This window comes from Cyprinus carpio, chromosome B6 (assembly GCF_018340385.1).
Source record: "Cyprinus carpio isolate SPL01 chromosome B6, ASM1834038v1, whole genome shotgun sequence".
NCBI lineage: Eukaryota > Metazoa > Chordata > Actinopteri > Cypriniformes > Cyprinidae > Cyprinus > Cyprinus carpio.
Window position 1 is genome coordinate 16,096,684 of NC_056602.1, and position 5,000 is coordinate 16,101,683.

Genomic DNA, 5,000 nt, shown 5'->3' on the forward strand with positions numbered 1-5,000 from the left:
AGAAGTGCTTGGAGATGCTGACACACTAAATCCAGTTGCAGGAACTTTACAGGACAGAAGTAAAATTCTTTTGCCTAATTCACATCAAACATTAAGCAGCGTTTCGCAATGCTGGGGATTGAGCCCAGGACCTCATATATTCAAAGCATGCGCTCTACCACTGAACTACATCCCCATTTAGGTCCACTGTGTTTTGTTTCTGTAGGTTTACAAACACACTCAATCCTTTTGAATGATGTCTAAAGGACAGAAGTAAAATTATTTTGCTTAAATTCGCATTAATCTAATTAAACATTAAACAGTGCTTGGAGATGCTGGGGATTGAACCCAGAACCTCATACATGCAAAGCATGCGCTCTACCACTGAGCTACATCCCCATTTCAGTGCACTGTTTTGTGTTTCTGTAGGTTGACAAACAAACTAAATCCAGTTGCGGAAACTCTACAGGACAGAAGTAACATTATTTTGCTTACATTTGCATGAAACTAATTAAACATTAAGAAGTGCTTGGAGATGCTGACACATTAAATCCAGATGACGGAACTCCATAAGACAGAAGTAAAATTATTTTGCTCAAATTTGCCAGATTCACATGAAACATTCAGCAGTGCATGGAGATGCTGGGGATTGAACCCAGGACCTCATACATGCAAAGCATGCGCTCTACCACTGAGCTACATCCCCATTTAGGTGCACTGTGTTTTGTTTCTGTAGGTTTACAAACACACTAAATCCAGTTGCAGAAACTCTACAGGACAGAAGTAAAATTATTGTGCTTACATTTGCATGAAACTAATTAAACATTAAGAAGTGCTTGGAGATGCTGACACATTAAATCCAGATGACCTCATACTCCATAGCACAGAAGTAAAATTCTTTTGCTTAAATTTGCCAGATTCACACGAAACATTAAGCAGTGCTTGGAGATGCTGGGGATTGAACCCAGGACCTCATACATGCAAAGCATGCGCTCTACCACTGAGCTACATCCCCGTTTAGTTGCACTGAGTTTTTGTTTCTGTAGGTTTACAAACACACTAATCCATTCTTTTGCGGAACTACAGGGACAGAAGTAAAATTCTTTTGCTTAATTCACAAAAAACATTAAGCAGCGTTTGGCAATGCTGGGGATTGAACCAGGACCTCTCATATTTGACTACCACTGAGCTACATCCCCATTTAGGTCACTGTGTTTTTGTTTGTAGGTTTACAAACACATTCAATCCTTTTGAATGATGTCTAAAGGACAGAAGTAAAATTCTTTTGCTCAAATTTGCCAGATTCACATGAAACATTAAGCAGTGCTTGGAGATGATGGGGATTAAACCCAGGACCTCATACATGCAAAGCATGCGCTCTACCACTGAGCTACATCCCCATTTCAGTGCACTGATTTTTGTTTCTGTAGGTTTACAAACACACTAAATCTCTAAAGGACAGAAGTGAAATTATTTTGCTTAAATTTACATGAACATGAAGATGAAACTAATTAAACATTAAGAAGTGCTTGGAGATGCTGACACACTAAATCCAGTTGACGGAACTCCATAGGACAGAAGTAAAATTCTTTTGCTTAAATTTGCCAGATTCACACGAAACATTAAGCAGTGCTTGGAGATGCTGGGGATTGAACCCAGGACCTCATACATGCGAAGGCATGCGCTCTACCACTGAGCTACATCCCCATTTAGGTGCACTGTGTTTTGTGTTTCTGTAGGTTTACAAACACACTCAATCCTTTTAAATGATGTCTACAGGACAGAAGTAAAATTATTTTGCTTAAATTACCATGAATCCAAATTAAACATTAAACAGTGCTTGGAGATGCTGGGGATTGAACCCAGGACCTCATACAATGCAAAGCATGCGCTCTACCACTGAGCTACATCCCCGTTTAGGTGCACTGATTTTTGTTTCTGTAGGTTTACAAACACACTAAATCCAGTTGCAGGAACTTTACAGGACAGAAGTAAAATTCTTTTGCTTAAATTTGCATGAAACTAATTAAACATTAAGCAGTGCTTGGAAGATGCTGGGGATTGAACCCAGGACCTCATACATACAAAGCATTAAGCATGCGCTCTACCACTGAGCTACACTGAGCCATCCCCATTTAGGTGCACTGTGTTTTTTTCTGTAGTTTCTGTAGGTTTACAAACACATTCAATCCTTTTAAATGATGTCTACAGGACAGAAGTAAAATTCTTTTGCTTAAATTAGCATGAATCTAATTAAACATTAAACAGTGCTTGGAGATGCTGGGGATTGAACCCAGGACCTCACACATGCAAAGCATGCGCTCTACCACTGAGCTACATCCCCGCTTAGGTGCACTGATTTTTGTTTCTGTAGGTTTACAAACACACTAAATCCAGTTGCGGAAACTCTACAGGACAGAAGTAAAATTCTTTTGCTTACATTTGCATGAAACTAAACAAAAATAAATAATTGCATATACATACACACAAAATAAATACAAATGAACTAAATCAAACAGAACAAAAATAAAATTCCTTATATTATAATTAAATCAAACTAATTAAACATTAAACAGTGCTTGGAGATGCTGGGGATTGAACCCAGGACCTCATACATGCAAAGCATGCACTCTACCACTGAGCTACATCCCCATTTAGGTGCACTTGAAAATTCTGTAGGTTTACAAACACACTAAATCCAGTTGCGGAAACTCTACAGGGAGCTGCGCTCTAAAACTGAGCTTGCTTACATTTGCATGAAACTGTGTTTTGTTTAAGAAGTGCTTGGAGATGCTGACACCTTAAATCCAATGATGGAACTACAGGACAGAAGTAAAATTCTTTTGCTTATATTTGCATGAATCTAATTAAACATTAAGCAGTGCTTGGAGATGCTGGGGATTGAACCCAGGACCTCATACATGCAAAGCATGCACTCTACCACTGAGCTACACCCCCATTTAGGTGCACTGTGTTTTGTTTCTGTAGGTTTACAAACACACTAAATCCAGTAGAGTCTCTACAGGACAGAAGTAAAATTATTTTGCTTACATTTGCATGAAACTAATTAAACATTAAAAGTGCTTGGAGATGCTGACACATGAATCCAGGACTCAACTCCATAGGACAGAAGTAAAATTCTTTTGCTTAAATTAGAATCATCCCCGTTTAAGCAGTGCTTGGAGATGCTGGGGATTGAACCCAGGACCTCATACATGCAAAGCATGCGCTCTACCACTGAGCTACAATCCCATTTAGGTGCACTCTGTTTTGTTTCTGTAGGTTTACAAACACACTAAATCCAGTTGCGGAAACTCTACAGGACAGAAGTAAAATTATTTTGCCTAATTCACATCAAACATTAAGCAGCGTTTTGCAATGCTGGGGATTGAGCCCAGGACTTCATATATTCAAAGCATGCGCTCTACCACTGAACTACATCACCATTTAGGTCCACTGTGTTTTGTTTCTGTAGGTTTACAAACACACTCAATCCTTTTAAATGATGTCTAAAGGACAGAAGTAAAATTCTTTTGCTTAAATTTGCATGAATCTAATTAAACATTAAACAGTGCTTGGAGATGCTGGGGATTGAACCCAGGACCTCATACATGCAAAGCATGCGCTTTACCACTGAGCTACATCCCCATTTCAGTGCACTGATTTTTGTTTCTGTAGGTTTACAAACACACTAAATCCAGTTGCGGAAACTCTACAGGACAGAAGTAAAATTATTTTGCTTAAATTTGAATGAAAGTAATTAAACATTAAGAAGTGCTTGGAGATGCTGACACATTAAATCCAGATGACGGAACTCCATAGGACAGAAGTAAAATTCTTTTGCTTAAATTTGCCAGATTCACACGAAACATTAAGCAGTGCTTGGAGATGCTGGGGATTGAACCCAGGACCTCATACATGCGAAGCATGCGCTCTACCACTGAGCTACATCCCCATTTAGGTGCGCTGTGTTTTGTTTCTGTAGCTTTACAAACACATTCAATCCTTTTAAATGATGTCTACAGGACAAAAGAAAAAAAATAATCAACATATTTTCACTAAACCAAACAAAAAATCAACAAAACATTGATATGATATGCATTAAACCCAACCCAGGACCTCATACATGCAATGCTTGGAGATGCTGGGGATTGAACCCAGGACCTCATACATGCCAAAGCATGCGGAAACTCTACCACCAGAAGAGCTACATCCCCGTTTAGGTGCACTGATTTTTGTTTCCTGTAGGTTTATAAACACACTAAATCCAGTTGCAGGAACTTTACAGGACAGAAGTAAAATTCTTTTGCCTAATTCACATCAAACATTAAGCAGCGTTTCGCAATGCTGGGGATTGAGCCCAGGACCTCATATATTCAAAGCATGCGCTCTACCACTGAACTACATCCCCATTTAGGTCCACTGTGTTTTGTTTCTGAAGGTTTACAAACACACTCAATCCTTTTGAATGATGTCTAAAGGACAGAAGTAAAATTCTTTTGCTCAAATTTCCATGAATCTAATTAAATATTAAACAGTGCTAGGAGATGCTGGGGATTGAACCCAGGACCTCATACATGCAAAGCATGCGCTCTACCACTGAGCTACATCCCCATTTCAGTGCACTGATTTTTGTTTCTGTAGGTTTACAAACACACTAAATCCAGTTGCGGAAACTCTACAGGACAGAAGTAAAATCATTTTGCTTAAATTTGAATGAAACTAATTAAACATTAAGAAGTGCTTGGAGATGCTGACACATTAAATCCAGATGACTGAACTCCATAAGACAGAAGTAAAATTCTTTTGCTCAAATTTGCCAGATTCACATGAAACATTAAGAAGTGCTTGGAGATGCTGGGGATTGAACCCAGGACCTCATACATGCAAAGCATGCGCTCTACCACTGAGCTACATCCCCATTTAGGTGCACTGGTGTTTTGTTTCTGTAGGTTTACAAACACACTAATCAGTGCTTGGAGATGCTGACAGATGCTGACACATTAAATCCAGATGACGGA

The 5,000-nt window shown here is 39.0% G+C and overlaps 13 non-coding genes across 13 annotated transcripts; all 13 read right to left on the reverse strand.

Moving 5' to 3' along the window:
• Positions 1 to 306: 306 nt before the first annotated feature.
• On the reverse strand, positions 307 to 378 carry trnaa-ugc. Its single transcript has one exon. It is a non-coding gene; the product is annotated as a tRNA-Ala (tRNA).
• A 235-nt stretch (positions 379 to 613) lies between these two features.
• On the reverse strand, positions 614 to 685 carry trnaa-ugc. The gene has a single exon. It is a non-coding gene; the product is annotated as a tRNA-Ala (tRNA).
• A 237-nt stretch (positions 686 to 922) lies between these two features.
• Positions 923 to 994, reverse strand: trnaa-ugc. The gene has a single exon. It is a non-coding gene; the product is annotated as a tRNA-Ala (tRNA).
• Positions 995 to 1,613: 619 nt separating this feature from the next.
• trnaa-cgc lies at positions 1,614 to 1,686 on the reverse strand. The gene has a single exon. It is a non-coding gene; the product is annotated as a tRNA-Ala (tRNA).
• Positions 1,687 to 1,820: 134 nt separating this feature from the next.
• trnaa-ugc lies at positions 1,821 to 1,893 on the reverse strand. The gene has a single exon. It is a non-coding gene; the product is annotated as a tRNA-Ala (tRNA).
• Positions 1,894 to 2,251: 358 nt separating this feature from the next.
• On the reverse strand, positions 2,252 to 2,323 carry trnaa-ugc. The gene has a single exon. It is a non-coding gene; the product is annotated as a tRNA-Ala (tRNA).
• A 236-nt stretch (positions 2,324 to 2,559) lies between these two features.
• On the reverse strand, positions 2,560 to 2,631 carry trnaa-ugc. The gene has a single exon. It is a non-coding gene; the product is annotated as a tRNA-Ala (tRNA).
• A 234-nt stretch (positions 2,632 to 2,865) lies between these two features.
• Positions 2,866 to 2,937, reverse strand: trnaa-ugc. Its single transcript has one exon. It is a non-coding gene; the product is annotated as a tRNA-Ala (tRNA).
• A 222-nt stretch (positions 2,938 to 3,159) lies between these two features.
• Positions 3,160 to 3,231, reverse strand: trnaa-ugc. Its single transcript has one exon. It is a non-coding gene; the product is annotated as a tRNA-Ala (tRNA).
• A 324-nt stretch (positions 3,232 to 3,555) lies between these two features.
• On the reverse strand, positions 3,556 to 3,627 carry trnaa-ugc. The gene has a single exon. It is a non-coding gene; the product is annotated as a tRNA-Ala (tRNA).
• A 235-nt stretch (positions 3,628 to 3,862) lies between these two features.
• On the reverse strand, positions 3,863 to 3,934 carry trnaa-cgc. The gene has a single exon. It is a non-coding gene; the product is annotated as a tRNA-Ala (tRNA).
• A 587-nt stretch (positions 3,935 to 4,521) lies between these two features.
• Positions 4,522 to 4,593, reverse strand: trnaa-ugc. The gene has a single exon. It is a non-coding gene; the product is annotated as a tRNA-Ala (tRNA).
• Positions 4,594 to 4,828: 235 nt separating this feature from the next.
• On the reverse strand, positions 4,829 to 4,900 carry trnaa-ugc. Its single transcript has one exon. It is a non-coding gene; the product is annotated as a tRNA-Ala (tRNA).
• Positions 4,901 to 5,000: the final 100 nt, after the last annotated feature.